At 50.5% G+C, this 8,386-nt stretch overlaps 1 protein-coding gene across 1 annotated transcript in view; it reads left to right on the top strand.

Annotated features, from left to right (window-relative positions):
- Positions 1-7,991: 7,991 nt before the first annotated feature.
- The window catches only part of SLC7A2 (solute carrier family 7 member 2), a 61,558-nt gene continuing 61,163 nt past the window's right edge, over positions 7,992-8,386 (top strand). The window contains exon 1 of the mRNA XM_075421913.1: positions 7,992-8,070. The gene's annotated coding sequence lies outside the window, so the exon portion shown is untranslated. The remainder of the gene's footprint in view (positions 8,071-8,386) is intronic.

Below are 8,386 nucleotides of genomic sequence, written 5' to 3'. Positions count from 1 at the left end.
GTTCTGCCAAGTAAGTCTGTCATGACCTGATGGGTATTAACCTGTTTGCAAGGAAGAACACCTTCGTTTTCCTGGCATTTGCATTCCTCCCAGAACGACTGACTACGAGTAATGTTGCCCTGAACTAGGTGGAGAAGAGGGAGGAGGCCCCCGGATCACCAGCCAGCACAGCTCACAAGGGCATTAAAGGCACCACTGAGTACCTGCCTTTGGACAAAATGTCCCTGGAAACATTATTAATAGAATTAATGTACCTACCCCCACAGCTAAGTACCCATAAGTGAACTTTATTTTATAAGATGTGATACCTTCGTTAGGAATATTGGGTTCGTTAGATCACAGAATCACAGAATGGTCGGGGTTGGAAGGGACCTCTGTGGGTCACCCAGTCCAACCCCCTGCCAAAGCAGGGTCACCCAGAGCAGGCTGCACAGGACCTTGTCCAGGCGGGTCTGGAATATCTCCAGAGAAGGAGACTCCACAACCTCCCTGGGCAGCCTGTTCCAGTGCTCCATCACCCTCAGAGGGAAGAAGTTCTTCCTCATGTTCAGGGGGAACTTCCTGTGCCTCAGTTTGTGCCCATTGCCCCTTGTCCTGTCACTGGGCACCACTGAAAAGAGTTTGGCCCCATCCTCCTGACACCCACCCTGCAGATATTTATAAGCATTTATTAGGTCCCCTCGCAGCCTTCTCTTCTTCAGGCTGAACAAGCCCAGCTCCCTCAGCCTCTCCTCATAGGGGAGATGCTCCAGTCCCCTCATCATCCTCGTAGCCCTCTGCTGGACTCTCTCCAGTAGCTCTTCATCTTTCTTGAACTGGGGAGCCCAGAAATGGACAGAGTACTCCAGATGAGGCCTCACCAGGGCAGTGTAGAGGGGAAAGAGAACCTCCCTCGTCCTGCTGGCCACACTCTTCTTGATGCACCCCAGGATCCCATTGGCCTTCTTGGCAGCCAGGGCACACTGCTGGCTCATGGTTAACCTGTCGTCCACCAGGACGCCCAGGTCCCTCTCCACAGAGCTGCTCTCCAGCAGGTCCACCCCAAGCCTGTACTGGTGCATGAGGTTGTTCCTCCCCAGGTGCAGGACCCTGCATTTGCCTTTGTTGAACCTCATCAGGTTCCTCTCTGCCCAGCTTTCCAGCCTATCCAGGTCACGCTGAATGGCAGCACAGCCTTCTGGTGTATCTACCACTCCTCCCAGTTTGGTGTCATCAGCAAACTTGCTGAGGATACATTCTAACTCTTCATCCAGGTCGTTGATGAAGAAGTTAAACAAGACTGGGCCCAGTACTGACCCCTGAGGGACACCACTTGTCACCAGCCTCCAACTAGACTCTGCGCCGCTGATGACAACCCTCTGAGCTCTGCCGTTCAGCCAGTTCTCTATCCACTTCACCGACCACTCATCCAGCCCACACTTCCTCAGCTTCCCTAGGAGGACATCATGGGAGACTGTGTCGAAAGCCTTGCTGAAGTCTAGGTAGACAACATCCACGGCTCTCCCTTCGTCTACCCAGCCAGTCACGTCATCGTAGAAAGCTATTAGACTGGTCAGGCATGATTTCCCCTTGGTGAATCCATGCTGACTACTCCTGATAACCTTCTTTTCTTCCACTTGTTTGATGATGGACTCCAGGATAAGCTGCTCCATCACCTTTCCCGGGATGGAGGTGAGGCTGACTGGCCTGTAGTTCCCTGGGTCCTCCTTCTTGCCCTTTTTGAAGATTGGAGTGACACTGGCCTTTCTCCAGTCCTCGGGCACCTCTCCTGTCCCCCAGGACCTCTCAAAGATGATGGAGAGTGGCTCAGCAATGACATCCGCCAGCTCCCTCAGCACTCGCGGGTGCATTCCATCGGGACCCATGGATTTGTGGACGTCCAGATCGCTTAAGCGATCCCTCACACAGTCCTCCTCGACCAAGGGAAAGTCGTCCTCTCTGTAGGCTTCTTCTCTTACCTCCGGGGCCTGGGATTCCTGAGGGCCAGTCTTAGCACTGAAGACTGAAGCAAAGAAGGCATTCAGTAGCTCTGCCTTCTCCGCATCCTCCGTCACCAGGACACCCGCCTCATTCAGCAGCGGCCCCACATTGTCCCTAGCCTTCCTTTTGCTGCTGATGTAGTTGAAGAAGCCCTTCTTGTTGTTTTTGACATCCCTTGCCAGCTTCAATTCTAGGTGGGCCTTGGCCTTCCTCGTCGCATCCCTGCATGCTCTCACCACGTTTCTGTACTCTTCCCAAGTGGCCTGCCCCTCTTTCCACATTCCATGGACCTTTCTCTTCTGCCTGATCTCCGCTAGAAGCTCCTTGTTTAACCATGCAGGTCTCCTGCCTCCTTTGCTCGATTTCTTTCTCAGGGGGATGCATTGCTCCTGTGCATGAAAGAAGTGTTGTTTAAAGAGCGACCAGCACTCATGGACCCCCCTGCCTTCAAGAGCCCTGGCCCACGGGATTCCTCCGAGTAGCTCCTTGAAGAGGGCAAAGTCAGCCCTCCTGAGGTCCAGGGTTTTGATCCTGCTTATCGCCCTGCTTCCTCCACGCAGGATCCTGAACTCGACCATTTCATGGTAATCTTTCCCTCTTTTTTTCCTCTTTGCCACCCCACCTCTCTGCTTTTTGAGTCTTTTTGTATAATGTTTAAGTGACCTTGAAATCTGGGTTAAAATCCTGTCTTCTGCTATAACATTACTCACAATTAGCACTGTGAACCAGATCTAAAAGTACGTCAGACTCCAAAACTTGGGATAGTTGTTTAAAAATCATCAGGTTTTCCAATGTTAAGTTTTATGGTATTTATCATCAAAGCCTTGTTTTCTGAGTCTCACTTGGCTCGAGATACATGTTTTCCAGATTTTTCTTTACAACACGAGAGGAGCTTTTCTCCCAAGGTGCTGAGAAAAGTATTTTAAGACTTACGATGAGATTGTAGAAATTGGTAGTACTGATGCCTGTTAATATGGCACAACTCTCAAAATCTCGCAAAAACCTACAGGGCGGTCTGAAATTGGGAGGAAGAGAGGTGGGTATCTCTTTACATACCAATTCCACTTCTCCAGGTTAGTTTCCTGTACCAGCATAGATGGAGGTGCCACCCTATTCTCACTGACTGGCCATTATTTTTTCATACTTCTATCCAGTTATTTGATTTGGTGAAAACCATTTGACAGCAGACTGATCCACTAAGGCTGAAGACTGGGAAAATGAGGCTACTTGAAGAGTTTAAATGGAAAACGACATGTTTATACTTTAAGATTTCAAGTTTACTACATGTGTTCATTAAGTATATTAATACTTATCTCCAACATTTTCTCCTGTCAATACATCTCACAGGACAATCAATACTCAGAATAGAAACGATTAAAAAAAGCAACCTACTGAAAAATGGAAAGGTGAAAGGAATACCGTAACAGAGGAAAAGACTGCAATTTACAGATTGAGAACCCAGACCTACATTTCTGGTGCATGACTCAAGCAGAAGGTTGAATACTGGGAGAAAAAAGAGGATGAGCCGTCATTTTTTTACCTTTGTTTTGTACATGTGATAAAAAACTCATTGCTGCTATCAGCTAAAGAATGGGGTGGAGGACAGTCATTTTGTATTCTTGCAGTAACAGCACACACAGCGCAGCAATAATTTGCAGGGTAACTGGAAATTTCACAAAACTAATTTTGTATCACAGATTTGGCGAGACTAACTTCTTCTGCCGCACTTAATTATTTTAGCGTCTGACTTCTGATGTGCAATGTATAATCACACCAAGGACTTAGTACAACTTCCATATTTACAAATCTGGTTGCTCTAAAAGTACCCTTCAATTGTATGCAGAAGATTTTACGCATCACACACATCATTTGCTGATACAGATGAGAACATTGAGTCTAAACTGATGGCAAGGGCAAGACCAAATAACTTTCTGATTACCGATGTTTTGGTTGAGGAGGCTTCCCACTAGTAACGTAATTTCTCTAAATAATTGATGTGCATAGTGAAAAAATCTTCGCTGTACTGCTTACTTTAACGACGTAGCTATTCGTTAGTAGGCTGATGACACTCCCTACTAGAACTGAAATGTCCAGAAAAGGGAAGAAGATAAATTCTGCCGAGAATTTAAAAGTAAAAGTAGTCCATCCACAAGGGAACATGAATGTTTAAGAGAATAGTCCATGATTTGTTCTTCTGCAGATAAACAGAAAATTGTTCATTCCTCTGAGCCATAAATTCATGGATGTAGTGCTAAGTCACTGAACAGTCACTCCTCAAATATGTTTCTGCTCTCTTTATTTCACCAGGTTGACTCTCTGCAGGGTCATATGAACTAAGAGACTCAAAGTAAAAGTGCTGAATCGGAGTTAGAGATTCTTTCAGATTTGCAGCTCTGGAAGAGTTTCCCCGCAGAAGGAGAAAGGCAAAACCTAGCCAGGTTAATGATGGAATTTGATCTACTTTTGAAGGAGCTACGCAACATCCCAGTCTCGGCAAGGACAACAAAGCTACTTATGGGTGTTTCCACACTGCAGTCCAGGCAGCATTGTGCAGCGCAGTGATGGCAGCAGGGATCTCATTCACCTGGGCTAATTCTTGCCTGTTTGCCTGTAGTCTTGGAGATACGGAGCTCATTGCTGTCTCCAAACACGCCCAGGAAGCTTCAGTAAATAAACAAAAAATCCTTGGGCATGTTTGTAGTCACAGAATCACAGAATCCCAGAATGGTCGGGGTTGGAAGGGACCTCTGGGGGTCATCTAGTACAACCCCCCTGCTGAAGCAGGGTCACCTACAGCAGGCTGCACAGGACTGCGTCCAGGAGGGTCTTGAATATCTCCAGAGAAGGAGACTCCACAACCTCCCTGGGCAGCCTGTTCCAGTGCTCCGTCACCCTCAGAGGGAAGAAGGTCTTCCTCATGTGCAGACGGAATTTCCTCTGCTTCAGTTTGTGCCCGTTGACCCCTGTCCTGTCACTGGGCACCACTGAAAAGAGTTTGGCCCCATCCTCCTGACCCCCACCCTTGAGATGGACTCCACGACTCTGCTAGTTTCTGATCTAGCTGGTTGCAAGGTGGGCTGTGAGTATGTTCGTGAGCTGCAGTTGCGCATTTGGCTGTAGGCTACACACGCTTCCCCTGCAAGGCTGTGAAACCAGCAAGCAAGAATAACTGCTATTTGCTTTAGTTACTTGATACGTTAGCACATACTAAACATCTGAATCAGAACCGACACATGTACAAATGGCCAGTGATAAACTGAAGGCTGGCAACCAGAGTCTGGGCCCCCCCAAAGTGGGAAGTGTTCCAAAAGCGGGCACTTTGCCTTGGCTGCAACGTCAGTGGGAAAGGACTTTCCGTTGAAGAAAAGGAAAGCTGCGGCTGTGCCGGGCTACCAGACCTCCGAGGAACACACGCGCTGAGCTTTGCGACACCCGGCTGCGTTTTATAAAAGCAGTTATGGGTCTGTCGATGTCTCAAAGCCACCACAGTGACTGGGAGAGCAGGGCAGAGCCATTTCAGCTGTTAGCAGAGCAACGCTGTGTAACCAGGGCTGAGATCATACCTGGCCATTTCTCCTGGTTTAGGTGGCGGCATTTCAAAACCCCATTTATCCCAGATATGCATATTTAAATTCACACTTTACAGGTACTATTGATGGAGGAAGAACCACACATACACATGACTGCTTCAGGTGGCACCTTCAAAGAAGGAAACAAAAAAGTCCTTTGGTCTAGAAGCTGAAATTTACACTATTAAATATTAATTACTTAAGTGTAAGCATTATTGTTCTTCGTCATGGGAAGAACTGCATTTGAGACAGATAGCTCCTTGCCTGAAGAGCAAATGGCATTTAGACCCAAAAAGTGAAACAGAAGGGAATATATTCAATTTGCAAGTCCTCTACAAAGAAAAAAGACAGAGATCTAGGGGTGCTGAAACTGAGCCAGGTCTTCCCGGGCCTTGCCTGCATCCTTGACAGAACACGGCGTTAGCCTTTTCCGGAAATCATACGGATGCAGAGCGGGTAGAAGCACCGTAGGGCTGGTATAAAATCTTTATGGAAAATAGGTTAGCTCTATTTTTGGTGAAATGTAAGCTAAGTAAGTAGCTTCAACTGAGGATAGTTGGCGCCGATGTGTGATCACTCATCTTCTTCAAATATTATCTGAAGAAAATTTTGAGTCCTTTGTAACAATTTATGTAAGAGTTTACTCCAGCAGTGAAATTTTAGTTATATGTCATCCACAGATAGCGCAAGGTTTGGGTATCACAACACAACAAATTGTTGGAAAGTTGTGATCTAAGCAAAAGAGTTAGGTTTAAAGATGTCACATAAAACCCCAAAGACAATGAAGACTTTTTTTCCACAAGTTGGCTGTCTTGTCAGTTCTGGTGTCCACAGAACAACTCCTGTTTCCTTGAAGACCACCACAGGGATACGTGTATGTGTGTGTATGTATGTATCATGTATATAACGCACATTTGCACATACATACGCACACACGTGCCATGTATGGTGACAGAGTGTCACAGAAAGAGACCAGCAGATCCACAGCCAAAATTTTTAAATGTATGAGAGGTGGATGACAGGTTAGCCACGAGCCAGCAGTGTGCCCTTGTTGCCAAGAAGGCCAATGGTCTCCTGGGGTTTTTTACGAAGGCCCCATCTGGAGTACTGTGTCCAGTTCTGGGCTCTACAGTTCAAGAAAGATGAGGAGCTAGTGGAGAGAGTCCAGCGGAGGGCTATGAGGATGATGAGGGGCCTGGAGCATCTCTCCTATGAGGAGAGGCTGAGGGAGCTGGGCTTGTTCAGCCTGAAGAAGAGAAGGCTGAGAGGGGACCTTATAAATGCTTATAAATATCTGCAGGGTGGGTGTCAGGAGGACGGGGCCAGACTCTTTCCAGTGGTGCCCAGCGACAGGACAATGGGCAATGGGCACAAACTGAAGCAGAGGAAGTTCCAGCCGAACATGAGGAAGAACTTCTTCCCTCTGAGGGTGACGGAGCCCTGGAACAGGCTGCCCAGGGGGGTTGTGGAGTCTCCTTCTCTGGAGATATTCCAGATCTGCCTGGACAAGGTCCTGTGCAGCCTGCTGTAGGTGACCCTGCTTCGGCAGAAGGGTTGGACTGTGTGACCCACAGAGGTCCCTGCCAACCCCCACCATCCTGTGATTCTGTGAAATGTATTCCCAACAATTTTACATAGTCAGATGACAGCGTTGAAAGGAAAAGACTTCTGTGAGTAGAATATATGCAGGGAAAAAGAGACAATGATTGTAAGATTTATTCCTGCTATTCTTAATGCTGGTTATTCTTAGCATTCGCTATACTTAGCCTAAGACTATTCTTAGCCCAAAAAGGAGTTTTTTAAGACATCTGGCCCAGGGGAACTATCTGAATTACTGAGGCTGAGGGAGAGGGAGGCCCAAAAGCTCTCCAACCTGCGGGCAGATCGAGCTGCCGAGCCCCACGTGTCTCCAACGAGCAGGGCAAGGCCGGTGGGCAGAGGCCACCGATCAAGCTGGAACGACAAGATGGGGCATCGCAGACGCGACGGCCCGGTGCCACGTCCCCTCCCGCGCCCACTTTTTGGCCAAATTTTGCCTCTGATGAGTCCCAGAAACACCTTCCGAAGCGTTATCTGCCGGGAGGGCTGTGGAAGCTGGTTCCCCTCCGCTCCCACCGCTCCGCCACGAGACCCCGGGTGGAGCAGCGCGGGGCTGACGGCTCCCAGGCGCGGGAGGGAGTCGCGAGTGGGCCGTTCACGGTCACCCCTCGACCGTTCGAGCTGCAACGGCTCCGGGGCCGTCAGCTCCCTCAGGGACTTGGCGGGAAGCGCGGCCCGGCCCTTCGGGGAAGCCCCCCCCACGACCCCGCCGCTGGGCCGGGCCCGGCTCCTGAGGGGAGGAGGAGCGCGGAGGGCGGGAAAGGGTGGTCGGCGGGGCGGGGGCGGGGGTTAGGCGGCCCCGCACGCGTGGGAAGGCCGGGCGCGGGGGCTCGCTGAGGGGAGGAGCGGGCCGGCTTTCGGCGCCGAGAGGGAGCGGCCGCCGCGCAGCCCGACCCGCCGCAGGGAGCCGCGCCCGGGCCCCGTGAGTAGCGCCGGTCGCCCGCCTGTTCCCTCCCTCGGCGCCGCGGGGGGAGAGGGGTCGCGGGGGGCCCCGGAGCTCTGACCCCGAGCCGTGGGGGACCAGGCGACTTGAGGGGGACGGGGACGACCCCAAGGGCTTTTCTGCCGCCTTTCCAAGCCCGCCGTGGGAGGAACGGGGCTGGCTTTGCCCCGCTGACCCCGGGGGGGGGGGGGGGGAACTGCGGGTGTCTGAGACACGAGTGGGGGGGGCCCGGGGAGGAGAGCTGAGCCCGAAGGCTGCCGGGGGAGAGGTGCGGGGCCGGGCTTTGACAGGGGTG

This window comes from Opisthocomus hoazin, chromosome 5 (assembly GCF_030867145.1).
Source record: "Opisthocomus hoazin isolate bOpiHoa1 chromosome 5, bOpiHoa1.hap1, whole genome shotgun sequence".
Classification (NCBI taxonomy): Eukaryota; Metazoa; Chordata; class Aves; order Opisthocomiformes; family Opisthocomidae; genus Opisthocomus; species Opisthocomus hoazin.
The sequence above is the reverse complement of the archived record's forward strand: the minus strand, read 5'-3'. Positions and strand labels throughout refer to the sequence as shown.